The following is a 24127-nucleotide window of genomic DNA, read 5'->3' on the forward strand; positions in this document are numbered from 1 at the left end:
GCAAGAAACTATAGCATGACATGCATATGATAGGTGAACTTTTACCCGTACAGAGTCCATATTGAATTTATCAAAGGCAGCATTGTACTCTGCCTGACAACGTGCTGCCATATCTAATGCAAACCTTTTTAGCATTTTATCTTTTTCTGAAACTAATCGTGCCGGCATTATTTCCTTCAGACCTGACATTTTTTTAATAAAATTTCTATGATTTGCGGACACATGTCTTGTATCTAGAAAATGAATTGGCTGAGTATTGGTTGTACCAGCTTTAAAAAGAGACTCTGCAGCTCTAAATGCACTGCTGTCAGGGTCAGTGGTAATTTCTTGAACTTCCAGACCATCATTTTTCAGGTCTAACAAGCAGTCTTTAGCCCATCGCTCCTCACTGCCTATGCTGTCATGCATTTCAATGTTTGCGGAACAGTGACCTTTGTGAGATTTAACTTTTGTTTTTGTTTTATGTTCACTCTTATTTGAGCAAAGCTTAGACACTTGTCTTGTGCTTACAATACTGTGCTTATAAGTATTATTTTCTAACATGTTATATGTACATTGGGTAGCTGGTTGAAATGGTGTTTTACCCATTCCGGAATAAATAGGGTTATTATACATTCCGTCGGCCTGAATGTTAATAATATTAGGATTATCACCTCTTAATATGTTTATTTCCTTAATTAATTTTCTTTTCTGAACCAAATCCTTTTGATTGTACTCTTCTATAATTTCAGAAACAACATTAGCACTGTGTTGCATACTTGAAGTGGAAGGAGCAGGTATATTAGAACCAAGAAATAATTTCTGTAGACCAGTTGTGCTGATAGCTATATGATTAAGTGCGACTTGTATGGATAGATTAATAGCTGCTGTTCGACGACCGCGTTTCTTAGCGATCACCTCATTGTAAAGATTGAACATTTTTGAATGGTAAGAACACTCATTGCAGCTTGCCTTTTCCCTCCAGGCAGCCCCTCTTTGCTGCTCTGCACTTAAATCCCATGATATGAACCCTGTACACATAGGGGATATTTGTCTGTGTTCTATGAAAACCTCATTCCACATCTGTTCAAGTTCATTGATCCGAAGGAGTCGAAAACTATTTTTCTCTGACCTGAAGTTGAAAAATGTTGCCAAAATTGAAGTGAATTAGTTTTTTTATTTGTTAAACTAAGTTTGGAAAATGTGAAAATAATTTTATTTTGAATTACCTCCCTTACAATAGTGTTTTCTTTAAATAAGCTTTTTGATCAAATGTACTCTCAAAAGTGCATATTTTTTTCTTTGCCTGTGTTTTTATATATATTATATATAAAAACCATGCACTATTTAGCTCTTGAAAATATATATAGGACTAGAAATTTTAAAATAAGTATAATCCTAGCTTGCATTTTCTTCAGATGTCACATTTAAAGAATTGGCATATAAGACACATGCCTTTTTCTTCATAGTTGTTTATAAATGGCTTTTTTAAGCAAGTTTAATTATTTTTGAAAGCTTAATAACAAAAAAAGTATTCTTACCCTGTTTTTGTTTCATTTTCTGCACATTTTTCAACTTCTGTTTTTGTCGGAGGCTTCGGCCTTAGAAAGCGAACTGACTTTGTAGAGGCAGGAATTAGTTGAACATTCTTTTTATGAACAGATTTAGTCACTAAGTCATACAAGTCTTTTGGTAGTCTCACAAATTTGCCTTTTTCAGCAGGTAAAGTCTTATTTCTGTATTTTTTCCCCTTATTATATGGCTTGTTTCCTTTCTGAAATGTGTATTTCCTTAGACGCCATGGGATTAGACCCATTGTTATTGTAAGAATTGTTTGAAATGCACTTTATTCCAGTATTTTAATATTTAAACATCAAATATAGGACCTTACAACTAAACAATCATGAATGACTAAGTTTTTTGTTTATATCTGATGGAACTGAAGGTGACCCCAGATGTAAGATTTTTTATATAAATCATATAAAAATCATCATGATGGCTAATCTCATTATTTTGTAATTTGACAAGTTCATATAATTTGACCTCTCTTCATTTAATTTTTTTATCAGTGCTGACAGGCTTGTGTGCTATAACATAAACAGAAAGTAAAGATAAGGTGTATGTTTTTGTTATAGGGATAGTTTTTTGAAGCTTGTATGACAACTTTTTATGCATTTTATGGTATAGTACATAAAGAAGACAAAAATTCAACAAAATAAACAGATTGTAGTAAAACTAACCATGATTCAAATAGCTATTACACAAAGGCACAAGAAAAACACAAATATATAATGAGTTTATTAAGTAGACAAAAAAAATAATAATTTGAATAAAAAAAAAAAATAGGGAACAGGAAAAAAACACATCTTGCCGCAAACAGGGTATAGTTACTAGAAGTACTATAAAAATACAATAATGAAAAAAACTACCATTGTAACTTATTATTTTCTATTACTTACATAAATAACAACAAGAATATAAGAATATTTTGATATTAAAAGGGGTTTGAAAGTACAGTATAGGTTGCACTTTGTAAATCACGTGTGATTTGCAAGTCACGCCTCTTTTGGGGAGAAATTGAATGTGCATAAAATACTGCTACTGTTTACATAGTTGTTGCCATGGATGCAAAGTAATTTTTTTTTAATTAAGACTTGATTGGAGAATTAAATGGATATAAATAAAAATGTCTATTTATTTAACTTATTTTTCAGGAGGACTGGAAGACATTTGGGTGTTGAGTCAAATTTAATGGAAAAATTCAGTGCGAACCTGCAATGTTTATAAATGGAGGGCAGTAAAACTTGAAAATATGCCGCACAGCTATATGTTTTTATTAGTGCAAAAAAAAGTAGTGCATGTCTCCTTTCCAGGGAAATATAACATTCTCCTCAAAACTTCCTGAATGAAGAGTGACTGCATATGCAATTTAGGCAGTTCCTATGGAAAACTGCATTGCTGGTTTTACACAAGTGCAACCTATATCTATTTTTAAAATTTAAAACTCTATAATTATATTATATTCCATTGGTTGTATATTTTAAGTTATTTTAAGATTGAAACATTGACCTATTTTGGTAATAAACGATTCCGTTGATGAATTGTTCTAGAACAAGCACAATGTTTTAAATTTCGCTGCCATATTAGGGTGTAAAAAAAATGCCTCTGAGAGTATATGGTGAGTTGCTATTACTGTATTTGGATCCCAAAATTGTGAAACGAATATGTTTGAAGGGTCAGTCTAGATCTGAATCAGAGAATCAGAACATTTTCTAATACAAAGAAAATTATATAATATTTTATGATGTATAAAAAAGCAAAGAAAGACCAATGACAATTGTCAAAAAAAGGATAAAAATGCCATTCCACAGGAAAGAATCAAGGTTCAAGGTGTCATTTATGCCTCAAACTGACCGCTTCACCATTTTGACGTGTTCCTATGTTTCAAGAAGCTATTGGGAGACAGTATACATAAATGGGTATCTATTTAACAGACGAATTGATGTGGTATACATGGTACAAAGCTCTGCTGGTCTTATACAGAGTAAGTATTGAAAGCACAGAAGATGTAAAGTCAAGCGCTAATTCAGCGCTAAAAGCAAAAACTCAAGCACTGCAAGTGTATTGTCCAGCGACTGCAAATATTTAAAAAGTCTAGTTAATTTCTGTGTCATTTTGGTCTCTTGTGAAGATCGTTCCCCATCATCTTTTTATATAGCGCTTGAACTATATCATGATTATGTGACCCAAATTTTATAAAACTGTAAATAGCGCACTTTTTTTTAATTTTGATAAACATGCAGCAAAAAAATTATGTTTTTTCCTACATTCATGAACATTTGATAAATATAGAGTTATTTCGGAATAAAAATTGCATAATTTTTAATGATACTTATAAAATACAGAAATTACCGATTATTTAACAAAAAAACAATTTGTGTTTATCTTTTAAAACAAAAAAGTTAAGTCTTTCTTTCGAAAAAGAAAATACGGACACTAATCTGAATTTTGTGCAAATATACAAAGTTTCGACCTCATTTTACTCAAAAAGTAGCACATCAAGGTATATTTTTTATTACATATTTGATTTAATCAGGTAAAAAATAGCCTATATGCAAATTTTCATCAACTTGTAAATGTAGGTTCAAAACTGTATCGTATGCCCTTAAGCTGAAGTACTGTAACTGTAAAGTCCCGCAACTGGATATACTCTAAGTCCAGCACTTGAAATGTAAAGTTGGATGCAGTAGATATTAAGTCAAGCGCCGTAGATATAAACTTTTAATCGATTTAAGACTTTCGAACAGCGGTATACTACTGTTGCCTTTATTCAAGTCAAGTGTTAGATATGTAAGGTCCACAGCAGCGTTGTAGATGCAAAGTCTTAAAAACATAAAGCCCACAATTCGCTGTCTGCATGGTACATATACTGATGTTTAATCAATTATTCGTTCCTTTGTTTCTACTTTCTTTCATGTTTATATCTGTTTATACCTGAAATTTATAATATACTAGAACACACCCGTGATATCGCGGGTCCGTGACTGCGTAAGCCTTATTTTAGTATTGACGGTATTGTCATCTGAAACGAAAGGTCCTGGAATGGAGTATTTTTAATCAACAGCATTGTCCTATATTATTTATAAGTTGAATTCTTTGATTCGATGTTTTACGCCACGCCCGCTAACAAATTGAAAACTGTACCTATGTACGCCTTATTTTAAGTCCAGATTTTTAGTATTCGTATTGTTATCTCAGAAAGTCTTACTGATTAAAATACTACAATAGGGAACAATTTGACAATGCTTGAATTTAGTAGTGTTAACCCCGTGATTATGACCCTTGTATATAGCAAAATCCTAAATATACCGTTTGGTGGTGCGCCTGTCAGATGCGGAGCGTACAGATAAGGTAATAGGTAACAGGTGAATATAATATTGGTATCGATATCGGATTCGACCCGGAAATTGTTAATTATTGGCAATATTAATTATGTGGAAAACAAAAGGGTCTGGAGTGGTGTAATTTTTAATCTACACCATTGTCCTATATTATCGATACATAAAGTTGAATTCTTTGATTTGTTGTTTTTACCTGATGACGGCTGACAAATTGGACCTCGTCATTTTAGTATTATAGATATATATGGGTCTTTTTTATGGTGGTGATAACAAGCTGATGTACAATAGAAAATCGCATAATAATAGGTTTATTACGAGAAGGTATGCGTTTATTAAATTAATGATCAATTTTGTGTACTATTCTGGTTGAGGTCATTTGAAAAGTATTTGTACCAAACCTGGATTTAAGATAGTTCGCTTATTGTTCTATTGAGAGTTCAACTATCATGAGAGTCCCCCGACATTAATTATTTACGTGTTTTTTTTAATACACATTGAAGTTTATTACATTTTTATTTCCTTTACACATGATAAATAGTAATCAAATATACCAGGATTATAATTTAGTACGCCAGACGCGCGTTTCGTCTACATAAGACTCATCAGTGACGCTCATGTTAAAATATTTATAAAGCCAAACAAGTACAAAGTTGAAGAGCATTACAAAATTCAAAAAATTGTGCCAAATATGGCTAAGGTAATCTATGCCAGGGATAAGGAAATCCTTGGTTTTTCGAAAAATATAAAGTTTTGTAAACAGTAAATTAATAAAAATGACTACATAATTGATATTCATGTCAACACTGAAGTGTTGACTACTGGGCTGGTGATACCCTCGGAGACGAAACGTCCACCAGCAGTGGCATCGACCGAGCGGAGTAAAGTTATCAAAGGTACCAAAATTGTAATTTAGTACACCAGACGCGCGTTTCGTCTACATAAGACTCACCAGTGACGCTCATATCAAAATATTTATAAAGCCAAACAATTACAAAGTTGAAGAGCATTGAGGATTCAAAATTCCAAAAAGTTGTGCCAAATACGGCTAAGGTAATCTATGCCTGGGATAAGAAAATCCTTAGTTTTTCGAAAAATTTAAAGTTTTGTAAACAGGAACTTTATAAAAATGACCACATTATTGATATTCATGTCAACACCGAAGTGTTGACTTCTGGGCTGTTGGTACGCTCGGGGACGAAACGTCCACCAGCAGTAGCATCAACCCAATATGAACGTCGATAAATTGCAAATTGTAAATGGGGCTTTCTTTGTCTGAATGACTACGCGTCAAAAGTTCTCTATCTCTGGCCTGTGGTATTTGAATAAGTTATAGATAATTATTTGTACTTCCCCTTTTCGGTTAAGGACTGGCTAGTAAACATTATGTTCATCAGATGGGCAGTACTATTAATAACACATATATGTCTAGTTCAATAACAAGGAAATATGTGATAAATAACACAGGTATATAGTTAAATAAAACAATTAAATAACAGATCGAGTAACATATCAAGTCATAGAGTTCTCTGTCCTTAGTTATAAAGACAGTGTATATGTACTCGCAAGAGCTAGTTTTGACGAGTAAAGCGTAGAGTTTATTTTTTTTTCATTTTCTGATAGATCACTGACTACTTTCAGTTTAAACTTATTAGTCCAGTCGATTTGTGCAGATTTTTGACAAAATTGCCCAGATTGTGGTAAAAGCATGAAATTTGGCATAGTAGTAGTATATGTCATGGACAACATTTTAAGCTATGGACCCAATCTGAAAATTGAAATTGGCGGAAGAGGCGGCCATTTTAAAATGGCGGCAGTTTGATCGCAATAAAATAATAATATAAAATCATGAAAATGATATTAGAGAAGATATTGACATGCTATTTGGTTGATAGAATAACAGTGCTGAATCCAATTGTCCTGTAGAACAAAAGATTTGGAAATATTACCCATATTGAATGGCGGCCATCTTGAAAATATTTTTTTTAAAGCCAAAATATTCATTATTCGATATAATAAAAAAATGCATTGTGGAAGATATATACAAATGTATTTGTTTGAGCTATATAAACAGGACAAAAAGCTAGCCTACCCCCCTCCACCGAGTTATTCTTCTGTTTTGTAGCAGGTACAAAAGCATTAAAACACGGACACGAAAAGGATCATAAAATGAATTATTACTCTGAAAGCAATATTCGTGCAACCGCTTGTTCAACATAGAATAACAGGAAAATTTTATTGTATACGTAGAAATAAAGCAAGAAAATATTTGTATACCTGTCGTTTATAATAGTTGGCTGATTACTGGATAATTCGTTTTGTTGATATTGTTCATTTGAAACAACTTTCAAAAACCTTTATTGCAGACATAATGAATTTTATATCATACAAGTAATGTTATAAGAACATCAACTGCTCAAATGTTCTAAATTGACGTTAACAATATCTTACAATAAATGAAATGTACATGTACATGTTTTGTCAAATCACACTCTGTTTATCATATTCCATCACATTGTCCTCCGCATTAACATAGCGTAGTACAACTTAATACTGCCTTTACACATTTGCAATTCCTTAGTAACCGTGTTCACTTTGACTTATAAGTTAAGCGCTTGCTGCAGGAAATTATTATATAGTCATATGGTATATTCATCACAATTGACAAGGGCTGTCATCTGAGGACTTGATATATATTGATTTTTTGGTAGCCATCTTGAATGATGGCCATTTTGAAAATATGAATTTCCAATATATCATTATTCGCTAATCTTATTAATTCACTGTTTGCATTCATACTTTTTTTACTAATTTATATTGGATATTCACAAAGAGGTCAGATAAGGCATGCACATGTTTACAAAATTAAGATATCAGTATCAAAATTTCTGTTACTTACACGTTTGCCTAAGTAACTTTATAAAACAGAAATTACGTATATATTATAAAATTTATGACCGAAAGTTGTTTTTTTTTTGGAAAAGATCAAAATTGTAGATTTCGAAAACACTGGATCTATTTATAAGAAAAACATAATGGGCAATTAGACTGGAAGGAATGTGTGAAAAGGCAAGAGAGGACATGTAAGGGTTTGCCATGCCAGGCAGATACAAACAGAAAAGTCATAGACATTTGAGTTGGCAATCACTCGTTTGATGCAAGCATACGAAGAGGTTGGGTTTTGAATTGGTTTTCCTTTCGCTCAATTTGAAACAGTTGAATGAGGGCTATGGAACTGCAGAAGCACTCCAGAATCACAAGGCAAAATGGCACAAACCATTTCAAACAAATTTTCAGATCTCAAAATATTCCATCAGGAAAAGGGAAAACACACTTCTGATGTTGAAGATAAGTTGCCAATTGAAATGAAACAATAAGTAACCAGACACTGTAAAGTGGAACTGGATCAAAAAGAACAATGACTGCAATGTATTTTTTCTGTGGTGATGTATCTAAAGATCTCCATGATACATCGACATTTTCAAATCGAAAAAAATAGGGCATGACTTTGAACTTGTACTACAAGACATATTCCCTCAGCCAAAGTAAGAGCTGGAGATGTCAAATCACTAGTATCATGCTTGATGATTGATGAAACTTGACAACATAGCAAATAGGCAGAATAAAAGACACAGAAAGAAAGCCAGGAATCGTTTATCCTTGGAGTTGTGCTTTCCTAAATAATGAAATACATTGATGGCACACGGTCTGGAAGAAGTATTGTACCAATCTCCAAGCTTGCAAATCACGCTAAATTGTACAGTAAACGCCTGGAAGATCTTGGGGTTATCATGGAAGGAAGAACTTATACAACGTAGTTAACAAAATTGGAATGTAGCTGATATAGGATATCTATAAGCATACAAGCAAGATAAATTATTGCTCTTGATTTTCAACAAATGTAATCGTGAAGCTCTGAAACAGACCTAATTAAAAAAGGGGAAAATGAAGGCATCACCATAGCCATAGCAGGCAAAATATATATGCTTGATACTAAGAATAACTTTACAGGGACACTCAATAACAGCTGTTGACACGAATCAGTTGAACAGACATACATAAGTTCCCTTAGTAAGAATGATACAGGATGGCCAAACATCAAGACACAGTCCAGAAATATCGTTGAGTGGCAGACAAGACTTACCATTTCTCAGCTATAATAGTTCAATTGTGCAACTCGTCGTTGAAAGGATACAACTGCAACTTATCAGTCCTCAGATAGAGAGTAAGATGTCTCAAATATTGTGGAACTGATTCATTTGGAAAGCCTACATTGAATCCCTGTAAACCTTTTTATAGTAACAAGCTTAACTCTTCAAACTTTTCTAGTTACTTTGACTATGAAGAGGCCTTCATCATCACGACTAAAAGACATGGCCTGTTTCAGAACTTCCCCAACATATTCGTTGAGAATCCGGAGAAAGACGCAACCTTTCATGTGTGCTTGCATATCATCTATGGCAGCTAGTATTCAATTTTTCAGAAGTGTTGTATTAATCATTTCTTTCATGACAACTCATATTTACTAAGAACGTTTTCCGTACAATTTACCAATATCATCAATTTTAAATATTAAAACAATATCTGCTCCATAGTGTGAGCCGTCACTGTTTTTTATCAATTTGGTGATCCCCATTCCATGGATAACAGATTCTTGACTTTTTTTCTGTGTCTCGAATTCTGTCTAATGGCCCTGTCGTGCAGTTTTAACAAACATTTAGCATGATATCTGCTCCTGAAATATTGATCTCCAGCACTGAGTCTTGCTAAAAGAACAATGGTTAGTAGTTCAAGTGACAGTCATATACTCTATTGTCGATCATAATTGTCAAGGCTTCATGATGATAGTCAGATACCTCAGCATAATGAAAGAAAAAAATTTCCTGCAATCATATTGGTCTTGTTAATTCATCACAACCGTGGATGGTTATTTTGCTGGTATTTTCAATCCGTGACTCATCTTAGACTTTTTTCGTCTTTCCTGACAAAATATATTTTGATCTTAAGATTTGCTTTGACAGGATAAGTACCTTTTGCCTTGTGATTCTCCCATTACATTGCCTTCATCAACTTAGAACAGTTGTATGCTTACAGAAAATGACTGATTACCAGCTCAAATGTCTATGTCTGCTCTTTTTGTATTTGATTGACATTGTAAATCCTCATGTGTCCTCTCTTGGCGTTACGGAATTCTTCCAGCCTATTTATTATTTTTTCAGCTCCATTGACTTAATACCTACGTATTATTCCTTTTCAAAATACAGTGGTCATAACTTATATTGTATATACACATTTTTTGGTGGTAAAAAAGTAACTAAGCCCTACATGCTAAACTGCAATTAAAAGAATTTACGCATATTTTTTAAATATATTTATTAGTTTACATATGCATGCCTTATTTCAGCACTTGCTGAATATATCCTATATGAATAGCAACAGTCATATAAATAAATTATAAGAAAAACTAGTTGTAAATGCATATAAAACTTAGTATTAATTCCTAAAACAATGTAGGATAGCGAATAATGATATATTTGAAATTTACGTTTCCAAAATGGCCACCATTCAAGATGGCCACCTAATACTTCAATAGTTCTCAGTTGATATCCGTGGTCATAAGATATACGAAAGTTTATCAAAATTGGTAAAGTAATATATTTTTCATATTTTTTTTAATAATTTTTATTAATTTTTTGGACATGATTTCAAAATGGCCGCCATTTTGATTTTCTGAATTAGGTCCATAGCTATAAATGTTAGTTATGACATCAACTAATACTCTGCCAAATTTTATGCTTTTACCACAATCTGAGCAATTGTTTCACAAATCGACTGGACTATATGACATTGCATTTTAGTAAATTGAATATTATCTTCTACATTGGAGTTTAAGGCTTGTCATGAAAATTGGAATTGTAAGTACTTCTACATAAAGTTCTATCATATATGACATCTGGATTATAGTTAAACATGTAATGTTCCTCCATGTGATGCCCTCTTTTCCCGATTTTCATCAATCATTTTTGTGTATTTTAAAATCTAACTACTCACTTTTTCTTCCCGTTTAAATAATTTCAAGGAGGGAGGCGAAAACAAGAAAAGCAAACACATCAACACTTCCATGATCCTTATTGGTCCATTGATTCCAAGTGATTTGTATTTAAGAATTTTATGGATTATTTACATGATACATTTGTATTCAAACAGAAAACGCGATAATACGCGGAAATAAACAGTTTTGCACTTCAGCTATTTAAAGGAAGCACAAATATGTTGAACTTATTTGTTGTAAGAAATGTCAACTTCAAGTTTTGATGTCAACTTCCGTAAATTGAAAGAAAATAAATCCATAGGCGGATTTAGGGGGGGGGGGGGGGCCGGGGGGCCCGGGCCCCCCTTTTTGGGAAAAAATTTGGTTGCTTATATAGGGAATCACTGAAGCGTGACTGGAGCGGGCCCCCTCTTAGGTCAGTCAGTGGGCCCCCACTTATGAAAATTTCTGGATCCGCCACTGAAATCAGTGTATTTATTTTGTACAAAATTGGAATAGCGTCTTATTGTGATTAGTTATCGTGTCATTTTCTGTATTATAGGAGCTTTTAATCAAAGTACTGAAGTACTGAACATCGGATGACCGCAGGTTCTTGTGAATGGTCAAAAGCACGTGTCAAGGAAACAGATCACATCTCTATACCTGAAACTGAGGTTAATTTACAGAGATATTTTTTTCTGATACAAGTTCGTGCTTGGATGATGAATAAACGAAAGGAAATTCAACCTCTACGTAATAATTATTATATTGTAGTGATACAAATCAGCTATACCTTGGACTATTATACTAATATAATAATAGTCCCAGAGAAAACACTGGTTTGTTGTTGTTATATATTATATCAATATTACGGTTGCATGTATATATAATTTTCATCTATTTATATCATATCATTCTATTCTACTATTATTATTGTGCAGTGCAAGTGCATGGTGGACACTCTTCTGTAAAAAAAAAACCAAAGCCGTAAAGGCTGTAAAAGCAATTGCTGCCATGTTAATGTATTGGGGACTTTTATTTTTCATCCACATGTATAAGAATTAAACCTGACAGGACTGGAGTGATGTCTAGTGAGAAGCAAGAATGTTTTAACTTTTAATTATATCAATATGGGAGACTAGCAGGAAATCATTTTTAATATGTTTTATATTTCACAGGAAGACAACAAGTTTAACAGGCTAAAGTTGGGGTTAATTATACATGTGCTGAAACATACAACTAAAAAAAATCATTATGAATTATCCCCTTGTAGTGTTTGTAACTGGGCAATAATTTCCTTTATTGATTTAATTTTAACAATTTTCATAATTAAATTAAATTAACCATTCAGTTAAAACAATTAAATTTCCAGACGCAAATGTTGAAAAACGGGATAGAAATAAAATAAGACATAAACATGTCACGTAGAAAATAAATATATATTTCAGCTTACTAAAAATATTTTCATAAGGTTACTTTGACATTATTTCTTAAAACTAAGTCCCAAACATAATTGCTCAGTTGCTATGTGTCATCCTCATGCGATACGAGATAACTATAATTCTGATGCAATCCCCAAAAGGGGGGTCATCACAGACAAACATGACATTAAATTGTCATTTTACGAACAAGAACAAACAGCTCTTTCATTGCTATAAAAAGTTTGGGCTTCAAAAGTTCACTTTACACAGAAAATTCGTCCTGGTAAAACATTTAATAGTTCACAGATGAAATACTGCAACACCTTGATTTTTAAAAACTTGAAAAATCAGCCTCTCATTTTGGATAGAATATGATAAAATATTTGTAAAATAATATTGAAACGTAGTTAATGATAACATTGGCATTTCTTTTATATCAATTACTATCTATATTTAGATAGGTGTTATCCAATATATGTACAAGTTTTAACCAGTTTTTGGCTAAAAATATATGTTTCGGGGCTTTTTATAGCTGAGTATACGGTATGTTTTTTGCTATTGCTGAAGCCTTACTGTGATCTGCAGTGGTTAATTTCTGTGTCGTTTCGTTCTCTTGTGGAGAGGTGAGGCAATAATATCGCATTTGTTTTTATACATGGATCTATATCAGTCTTTTAATCATTTTGAAATAGAGGAGTCTTAAAATCATGCATATATCTATAGAGATGTCATTTTCATTGTGTAGGATATATCAACACTGCTTCGTGCTTTTGGTTTGTATTGCTTCAATTTTGTCATCGTTACTGTCGAAAATCATCATCTAAGTTTAAGAAAACATTTTGATCAATCTTTAAAAACCTGGCGAATTAAAATCAATTTTTTATTGTTTTATTTTTATGATTTTGTAATAATATCATGCAAAAAGTACTAAGTCAACCCACTTCATGGGTAAATAAAAATAAAATTAACCCTTTAGACGATACTGATATCGATATATGACATATGAACAAAGATTGAAATGAATTAAGATAACTGTATTGTATGTGCAGCTTTAAGGACGTTCATCGGTAGTTTTACTGTCGCAAATTTAGTTTACCTGGCGACGCGTAGCGGAGATAGTTAAACGGGTATTTGCGACAGTAAAACTACCGATGGACGTCCGCAAAACTTCAAATACAATACAGTTATTTCTATTCTAATGCAAAACAAGTTCATAATTAAATTTCAATCATTCTTTCAGTGTAAAATCTTCATTAAAGAAAATTCCGGCGTCTAACATAAACACAGGGCGTTTTTTCGCTTCAGAATATATTAAAATTTGATAAAAAGATTTTTAGGTGCAACATGTGAGATTTTGCCTTATTATTGATGAAGTTACAAATGTACACATGTCAATACAGTAAGCAATTCAAAATCGCGGATAGGCCCTATGGAAGAGAAAAGGTTAATTACAGAGGAGGGGATAGAGAATTTTACACTAACTGTCATACCATCAAAACCATTAAATACAAATTAATTGCAATCAGAATGCCCTTTTTCATGTGCGATTTTCATTTCATATTATGATATCCTATTTCTACATTTCATTCAAACAATTCTTTAAATTTTAAATAAGATTTTTCTCAATTGTCGAGGTCGTGTTTAAATTTTTTTAAAAGTTGCGTTCCGATAGTGCACATTTTATCTATAAAAGCAAGTGCTCAATAATATTTTACTATTTTATGGAACTTAGAGAATAGAACATACTATAACGTAAGGTAGAGTAAATTAATTGTTAACTGTTTTCTTTTAGAAAGCCTTTAAATTATCTAAAAGTTTTACGAAAACAGAATTTGGTAGATTTTTTTTATGATTTTCGTAATTCAGAAACTCATGTGAATAGTGTGCTTGCAATTCGATATACGCACAGCATTTTTTTTTTTGTCAATTCCGTAAAGAAAAATAATTACATTGTTTCTGTCACCAACATTTGTTGCCAATACTCAAGCGTATCTTTTCCCGCCTATCTATTCTGTAGACCGATTAAATTAATTGTGATAAAGTCAAATTGTAAACAAATTAAATATGAAAACTAATATTTTCGAAATTGCGAAAACGGAAAATTTAAATTTACGGTAGTATGCTTCATTTATATAACTACAGAGCGGCCTTGGTGGCCGAGGGGTCTTAAGTTACGAGGATTACAATTGAATACGCCATACGCGCGTTTCGTCTATATAGTAAGACTCATCTGTGACGCTCAGATCAAAACAGTTATAAAGCCAAACAAGTTCAAAGTTGAAGAGCATTGAGAACCCAAAATTTCAAAAAGTTGTGCCATGTATAATTGTGCTAAACATTCGAACTACTGTATCAATAGCCTGTCAACACTGGATGATCTCGTGAGTTCGTTTCCCGCACATAGCAACATTACGGTTTTCGAAAATATACTTGTTTTTTTAGCTCACCTGGCTCAAAGGGCCAAGTGAGCTTTTCCCATCACTTGGCGTCCGTCGTCCATCGTCCGTCGTCGTCCGTCGTCGTTAACTTTTACAAAAATCTTCTCCTCTGAAACCACTGGGCCCCAAATTAAACAAAACTTGGCCACAATCATCATTGGGGTATCTAGTTTTAAAAATGTGTCCGGTGACCCGACCAACCAACCAAGATGGCCGCCATGGCTAAAAATAGAACATAGGGGGTAAAATGCAGTTTTTGGCTTATAACTTAAAAGCCAAAGCATTTAGAGCAAATCTGACAATGGGGTGAAATTGTTAATTAGGTCAAGATCTATCTGCCCTGAAATTTTCAGATGAATCGGACAACCCGTTGTTGGGTTGCTGCCCCTGAATTTGGTAATTTTAGGGAATTGTTGCTGTTTTTGGTTATTATCTTGCATATTATTATAGATAGAGATAAACTGTAAACAGCAATAATGTTCAGCAAAGTACGATTTACAAATAAGTCAACATGACCAAAATGGTCAGTTGACCCTTTTAGAAGTTATTGACCTTTATAGTCAATTTTTAACCATTTTTCGGAAAGATTAGTTATCTTTTACAAAAATCTTCTCCTCTGAAACTACTGGGCCAAATAAATCCAAACTTAGCCAGAAACATTTTTGGGGTATTTAGTTTAAAAAATGTGTGGCGTGACCTGGCCAACCAACCAAGATGGCCGCCATGGCTAAAAATAGAACATAGGGGTAAAATGCAGTTTTTGGCTTATTACTCAAAAACCAAAGCATTTAGAGCAAATCTGACAGGATAAAATTGTTTATCAGGTCAAGATCTATCTGCCCTGAAATTTTCAGATGAATCGGACAACCCGTTGTTGGGTTGCTGCCCCTGAATTGGTAATTTTAAAGAAATTTTACTGTTTTTGGTTATTATCTTGAATATTATTATAGATAGAGATAAACTGTTAACAGCAATAATGTTCAGCAAAGTTAGATTTACAAATAAGTCAACATGACCGAAATGGTCAGTTGATCCCTTTAGGAGTTATTGCCCTTTATAGTCAATTTTTAACCATTTTTCGTAAATCTAAGTATCCTTTACAAAAATTTTCTCCTCTGAAACTACTGGGCCAAATTAATCCAAACTTGGCCACAATCATCATTGGGGTATCTAGTTTAAAAAATATGTCCGGTGACCCGGCAATTCAATGAAGATGGCCGCCATGGCTAAAAATAGAACTTGGTGGTAAAATGCAGTTTTTGGCTTATAACTCGAAAACCAAAGCATCTAGAGCAAATCAGGTCAAAATCTATCAGCCCTGAAATTTTCAGATGAATCGGACAACCTGTTGTTCGGTTGCTGCCCCTAAATTGGTAATTTTATGGAAATTTTACTGTTTTGGGTTATTATCTTGAATATTATTATAGATAGAGATAAACTTTAAACAGCAATAATGTACAGCAAAGTAAGATTTACAAATAAGTCAACATGACTTAAATGGTCAATTGAACCCCTAAGGAGTTTTTGTCCTGATAGTCAATTTTTAACAATTTTTATAAAATTTGTAAATTTTTACTAACATTTTCCACCAAATTTACTGGGCCAAGTTCATTATAGATAGAGATAACTGTAAACAACAAGAATGTTCAGTAAAGTAAGACGTACAAACACATCACCATCACTAAAACACAATTTTGTCATGAATCCATCTGTGTCCTTTGTTTAATATTCACATAGACCAAGGTGAGCGACACAGGCTCTTTAGAGCCTCTAGTTTTTTAGAATTTCCATAACATGCAACATTAAACAAGTATGTCTTTAATATACAACAACCTAACAGCACACTTACAACATGTACTAACAAAAACATTTCGATGTCAACAGTAATCTTCAACAATAGACACGTGTTTCTAATAAACATGTTCGTTGATTAATTTGCACTTCTCATGAAATTCAATGCAAATCACAATTTCACTTTTTTTAACGGTAAAATTATCAAATTTGGCAATAATGTACCTCTGCGTAGACTGCAGTTGAAATAATACAAAAAAAAAATGATAAAGCGCCTGGAGTGAAAACATTGATAATATCCGAAGGATACTATTTTCTCCCACAGGATATTATTTCTCCCACTGGATATTTTAAAATCCTATAGGATAAAGACTAGTCATTATCCCATAGGATTTGTTTAATAACGTACTGCAGGAAATAAAACTCCTATACGATTTATAATACCTTAGGAGAATACAAATATCCTATAGTCAGGATATATTTTCTCCATAAGGACAAAAACAAATTGGAGAAATAAAAGCATTTCCTACAGGATATTTTTTTTAAATTACATACAACCCAACAGCACACACATCAGTAGAAGACATTTCGAAGTCATTATTACAGTTTTCAACAGCGATAGATAAGTGTATTTATAACACACAACAACACAACGGCACAACTATCAACAGAAGACATTTCGAGGTATAATAATACGGTATTTGAAAATAGACAAATGTCTAAACAGAATACAACAAAACAGCACAATAACCAGCAACAAAAAAAATATCAATGTTAGCATAACGGTCTTCAGCATTAGAAACATCTCTACAACTATAATTAACCAATTAGCAGACTGGCAATTGAAGTCAACATTTTATTCCTCGGAAATTTATTAATATCTCTATACAGCATCCAAAATATTAACAAAAGACATTTCGAAATCAACATTACAGTTTTCAATATTGGAAAAGTGATCAAACATTATATTAATCTCTTTCTAACTGACGCCGAATTTTAAGGAAAATGTATTAATGTGTTTTATTAAACTAGCTTTAATTATTGTTTTATCATGATTTTATAATTACATTTGATGTATCATATTTCATTATAATACGTTATTCTGATTGGCTAACTAGCAATCTCGTGATATTTGCAATCTCGTAATTGCATTACACAGTACAACTTTTCATTCATGATGACACGAGGTCCCACAATAAAGTGCACAGGTAAATGAAATAAAAACTGTATAAAAGGCGAGTTTTCATGATCCTATAGGTAAAAATGTAATTATAAGTATTGAATGCTTTATTTTTTGTAACTTTATAGGGTTGTAAAAGCGTTGACCGTGTGCACATTTTTAGTATGAAGCGCGGAATACAAAATGTACTTCGGTCAACGCTTTTACACCCCAATAAATTTACAAAAAAGAGCATTCAATTCTTTATGCCCGCGTCACACTGTCCCGATTTTTATATACGATGGACACCCGAATGCGAAAATTGTAAGTTCGTACGAAGTTGGTACCGATCTCGTTAAAATACCAAAAAGTGACCGAAGCTAGTACGGTGAATAACGTAGTTTATACGATGGTGCCGAAATTATATACGATAGCAAAGATGGACATACGAAGGTTAACCGAAGACGGGTATTTAAGCTTCATATCTCAGCCGAAGCTTACACGATAGATCACGAAGGCTACACGATGGATTACGAAGGCTACACGATGGATTACGATGATGGCCATACGATGTCTAAAAGATACAAACAGAATTTCGACATCATATCGTTTCTGTACAAGTCTGCCATGCATGGCGGGAAATCGATCTTTTTGTCTAATTCTTATAAAACTTAGTATATTATCCCCTCGCCTACTACATGTAAGTTGCGTGTAGATAAAATGTTATGGACACTCTAGAACCAAAATGCTCAATACTTGGTATGGTGTTACTCGTGAAGAATATCTTAAGCGCTATTGACTTTAAAGTTCAAAGGTCAAGGTCACAGTGGCAGTTGTATTACAAGGCAATATCACTCTTGTGGACACTCTAAAACCAATATGCTTCAAAAGATTTTTAACCACATTTGGTATATTGTTCCTCCTTGTAATGATCTGACATTTTTTACGTTCAAGGCCAAAGGTCAAGATCATGCAGATGGACTTGTTTTTCCTCCTTGAAATAGCATAATACACAGGAAATTGGTTGCTCATTTTTTTACCTGCTGGTTCTAAAGACAATATTAAAGGTATTTCCAGTTACTGAATGTTTTGGTTGATTTCTAAAAAAAATAGTTTATGTATCAAATATGCATATTCAATTTACCATTTTCTGCATGTGTCATATACAAATATAGTGTTCATATTTGTCCCCAATATGTTACATACGAGGGGATGCCACGCTCGGCATTGCCTTTTTTGAACTGTAAAATGTGTGCACTAGACTGAATAATCACCCATAATTATGCCCATGTTTACTGATCCATCTTAAAGCTAATGGGTTCTTTGATCCCTTTTATTCAAAAGAGCTCTTTCCAGAAGAATTTCATAATAATATAGACAAAAGGAAGGATGTGGGGAAAGCAACAAATGCGGCAAAATATGACATATAGAAAACAAAATGGTTATGGAGTAAACATTCGTGTGACAACAACTCAGACGATACATAAAAAACCAGAATAATGAAGAAAAAGTTGGTTTCCCTATATACGTGTACCTGCAGTGTTGGTGTACGAGGCGCGTTTATGATTTTCATTATGTTACTTGATATGAAAAATTGACAAAAAATAATATTTTACTTGTAAAAGTAAATCCTGAGCCTGTAATAGCTGCTCTTTTTGATCCATTTGAATTAATAGAAACAACGCTATCGCCTTTCTTGTTCTCATAGAATCATATATGATATGAGCTCCATGTTTTGTGAACGTCTTTCTTAACTGTCGTATTAGACTGACCAGTACATATCGCGCATGGCACTTTAAATGTATTTAAGCGCAAAAATTAACTTACATTTAGCTGGATTTATTGCCGTCGTAGTTCCATCTTGTCGCCTTCGTACTTTTATTCGATGGCAACACGACGGGATTAAGAGGTCTTCACGAAGTCGTGTTGCCATCGTAAGACCTTCGGGTATCTTCGTGATTCATTCGTGTAGACATCGTAATGTCAAAACTGCCCGATGAAAACGATGGAAACACGAATGCAATACGATGTGCAAAGATGCATTCCCGGTGACATTACGATGGTGAGGATAGTGATACGAACTCAATACGAACCCTCAACATCGGACGCACCTTTGGGGATTTTTGAACATGTTAAAAAATTCAGAACCCTTCCCGAAGTTGTCCCCGAAGGCTAGAAAAAGTGGGCGATGGTTCTACGATGGTTAAAGATGGCACTACGAATAGCCCGATCTGGATACGATCAGTCCCGATTTTGAAAATATCCATTATCGTGTTGCCATCGGCGTAAAAATCGGGACAGTGTGACGCGGGCATTATGCCCGCGTCACACTGTCCCGATTTTTATATACGATGGACACCCGAATGCGAAAATTGTAAGTTCGTACGAAGTTGGTCCCGATCTCGTTAAAATACCCAAAAGTGACCGAAGCAAGTACGATAAATAACGAAGTCTATACGAGGGTGCCGTAAGTATATACGATAACAAAAGATGGACATACAAAGGTTAACCGAAAACGGTATTTAAGCTTCATATCTCAGCCGAAGCCTACAAGATGGATCACGAAGGCTACACGATGGAGTACGATGATGGCGCGATGGCCATACGATGTCTAAAAGACGACCGTGTACAGCTTACGATGCATTTAAATTATATGCCGAAGGCATCACGCGTTTTAAATTGTTTGATCAATATTGAATATATATTATATTGTACATTTAATTTTTTGTTTAATCATAAGACGGAAGATCGTGGGTATTTCCAGTTACTGAATAATTTGGTTGATTTCTAAAAAATAGTTTATGTATCAAATATGCGTATTCAATTTTCCATTTTCTGCATGTGTCATATACAAATATAGTGTCCATATTTGTCCCCAATATGTTACATACGAGGGGATGCCACGCTCGGCATTGCCTTGTTTGAACTGTAAAATGTGTGCACTAGTCTGAATAATCACCCATAATTATGTCCATGTTTACTGATCTATCTTAAAGGTAAGGTAATGGGTTCGTTGATCCCTTTTATTCAAAAAGAGCTCTTTCCAGGAGAATATCATAATAATATAGACTAAAGGAAGGATGTGGGGAAAGCAACTAATGCGGCAAAATATGACATATAGAAAGAAAACAAAATGTTTATGGAGTTAACAACTCAGACGATACATAAAAAATCAGAATAATGAAGAAAAAGTTGGTTTCCCTATATACGTGTACCTGCAGTGTTGGTATACGAGGCGCGTTTATGATTTTTATTATGTTATTTGAAATGAAAAATTGACAAAAAATAATATTTTATTTGTAAAAGTAAATCCTGAGCCTGTAATACCTGCTCTTCTTGTTCAATTTGAATTAATAGAAACAACGCTGTCGCCTTTCTTGTTCTCATAGAATCAAATGATATGAGGTCCATGTTTTGTGAATTTATTGCCGTCGTAGTTCCATCTTGTCACCTTCGTACTTTTATTCGATAGCATCACGACGGGATTACGAGGTCTTAACGAAGTCGTCTTGCCATCGTAAGACCATCGGTTAGCTTCGTGATTCATTCGTGTAGACATCGTAATGTCAAAACTGCCCGATGGAAACGATGGAAACACGAATGCAATACGATGTTCAAATATGCATTGCCGGTGACATTACGATGGTAAGGATGGTGATACGAACTCAATACGAACCCTAAGCATCGGACGCACCTTCGGGGATTTTTTAACATGTTAAAAAATTTAGAACGCTTCCCGAAGTTGTCCCCGAAGGCTAGAAAAAGTGGCCGATGGTTCTACGATGGTTAAAGATGGCACTACGAATAGCCCGATCTGGATACGATCAGTCCCGATTTTGAAAATTTCCATAATCGTGTTGCCATCGGCGTAAAAATCGGGACAGTGTGACGCGGGCATAAGTAATAATAACAGCATGCATATAAGAAAATGAAATTAACTCGTTAGACGCAACGTACTTCAAGGACATACAATTGACCCGTTTACTTGTACATTTGTAAGAATAAAGACCATTAAGAAGTCTCCATGTGTCATAATATAAAAGATTTTTAGTTAGTCATATTTATTTGCTTAAAGAAAAAAGGACCAGACTCAAGTAAAACATATACATATAAAGTCTTCTCCACAATACAGAATATATAACTATACAAATTGAATATGAGAATGCATTATATAGTATAAACAACATAAATATTACTAAACTATGCTGAAAAAAGGAAAAAGAATGAAGAAAGAACGGAAAAGTTCATAAAAATAGTGATAATGATGATGGTGTGTGTTTTACCTTTATTGATTTTATTCTACAAGGAATCGTTTTGTTCTCTATAAAGTTCAATAATTTGTAAATTTTGATCATAGGAAAGAATTTGTTTCTAAAAAAAGTTTTAAGTCCAAATCGCAGCTTTCGGGAATCCAGCTGAGAATATTAAACAGAATAGTATAATAGCACATAAGAGTTATTTTGTCATCGCTTCTTTTTTTTATATAGATTGTAAACGTTTAGTTTGGATTACTGTAGAAATAGTTTTGGCTATAGATGTCAACCATAAGAAATATGTCAAACAACAGTATTACTGGTAAGTAGTTTAACAAAATACTTCATTTGCCGTCTTCAGGAAGCTGGCTTGTCCTGTTTTGGATTTTTTGTCAGATTTTCGGAATCCTCTGGTTTTATCTATTTGAATGCCTTGAAAAAAATTGCCCGGTAACCCCCATTTTTCTTTTTGTAAATCTTTTACATGTATAATGATCTGTTAAAGTCTTATAAAATTTTAATTACTTTTTAACAGGTTTTGAGAACTTCAACTTGTCAATGATAAATCTATGAAAAGTCAAGAGAGAATATTTTCCCGCCAACATTTCAATGGCTAATAACTTGTAAACAAGCACGGTGACCTATATATTTTTTTTGCTCTTTGGATTTCTTTATTAATCCCCTATCAATATAAACTAGTGTTTTGAAAAGTTAATTACTTTGAAACTGAGAAGCGAACTCCCTTAAAAAAACTGAACCAAACATTGGTATAGCGATTGTTTCAACTTTTTTTCTTCACAGAATTGTATTTACAGCCTTTTGTAACGATGCCAACAAAGTTAGAATGCTCTCATATGCCTTCTGTTACTTTTCCTTTTAGACAGTAAAATCAAAAACGTAAGTATTAAGAGATTTCTTATTAGGAGATACAAAGCCGTATAGTATATTTAGGAAACCTTATAACCGGAATGATGCTATAAAAACATGACAAGAAACTATATAGCTAGCTTACTTTTTTAAATTTTTATACATCCAGGTTTAACACAAACTACACATGGGACAGCACAAAACAACACCAATATAACTATGACTGTTAATGTTGGTCGACACCCCTTGAAACGAAATAATCAAACTGCAAGTAGAGATGTTCATCAAAATGGAAATGGTCGTTTCATATGGAAGTCTTCAGATCCCGGCGATCCACGCAATATGGACATTGAACTACCAAATGGAGACTTTGGAAAACAGGAAACAAATGAATGGTTTGTATATATACCAAGTTGTTTTGGTGTAAAGTTAGAGGCTACATTGTACGAAAGTTAAGGAAAAGAAATGCAAACCAAATAATAAATTCATGGACAAAATTAATTATATATATATATATATATGACGTATATTCTGAAATTACACAAAATTAACAAAACTATTTCATTCTATTTTTTATAGTGATGAGCTCAATGATTTCAACGTCCGGTAATGAATATTCACAAGTATTAAAAGCTCAAAATTACACAATTTTGTAATTCAACTATTATGGATTAGTGTTAACTCTGTTAACCGGTTATAAGAAGCTGAGTGTTATCTCTTAACGAAAAAAAATGTTTATCTATTGTGTCTCGTACTTAAACCATTTTTTAGCGGCTTTTAAATTATTTTAATCTAAGCTAAAACTTTGATATATTAAGCTCGTATGAGCTAACAAACAGTATGATAAACTTCTTTCTGATGGTTATCATTTTGAGCATATAAAAAATATATAAATACAAGTGTTCACGTAACAAATATGTGGTGTAATGGTTAAAACGAACGATAATACAAAGAGAAATAACTCTTATATTTTTTGACAATCAGCAATATAATTTACAGAATTGTCCGACCTTTGACAGTTAATTATCTAGAATCTTCATACGTTTCTGCTTACTTCGTTTTAGAATAATATATCCTTTTGCTGTTTTAATCCTAAACCATTATTTTTTTTAGAAATAATCCACGGTCTTTTATATCTAGATGTCTATTATCCGTAATTGAGATTTTTTTTAATTTCTGTATCAAATTTTATATTTCAAAAGTAAAGGTTTAAAAAAATATGTACATGTAAACGTGTTATAATTTTTCTGATGGTAGTGTTAATCTCCAATGTTTTTTTTCATGTTTGGC

The 24127-nt window shown here is 33.1% G+C and overlaps 1 long non-coding RNA gene across 1 annotated transcript; it reads left to right on the forward strand.

Annotated features, from left to right (window-relative positions):
- Nucleotides 1–12855: 12855 nt before the first annotated feature.
- Nucleotides 12856–23226, forward strand: LOC143084916 (uncharacterized). Its single transcript, XR_012981214.1, has 3 exons — nt 12856–12952; nt 22205–22292; nt 23007–23226. It is a non-coding gene; the product is annotated as an uncharacterized LOC143084916 (long non-coding RNA).
- Nucleotides 23227–24127: the final 901 nt, after the last annotated feature.

The sequence above is a fragment of the Mytilus galloprovincialis genome, chromosome 1, assembly GCF_965363235.1.
Source record: "Mytilus galloprovincialis chromosome 1, xbMytGall1.hap1.1, whole genome shotgun sequence".
Taxonomy (NCBI): domain Eukaryota; kingdom Metazoa; phylum Mollusca; class Bivalvia; order Mytilida; family Mytilidae; genus Mytilus; species Mytilus galloprovincialis.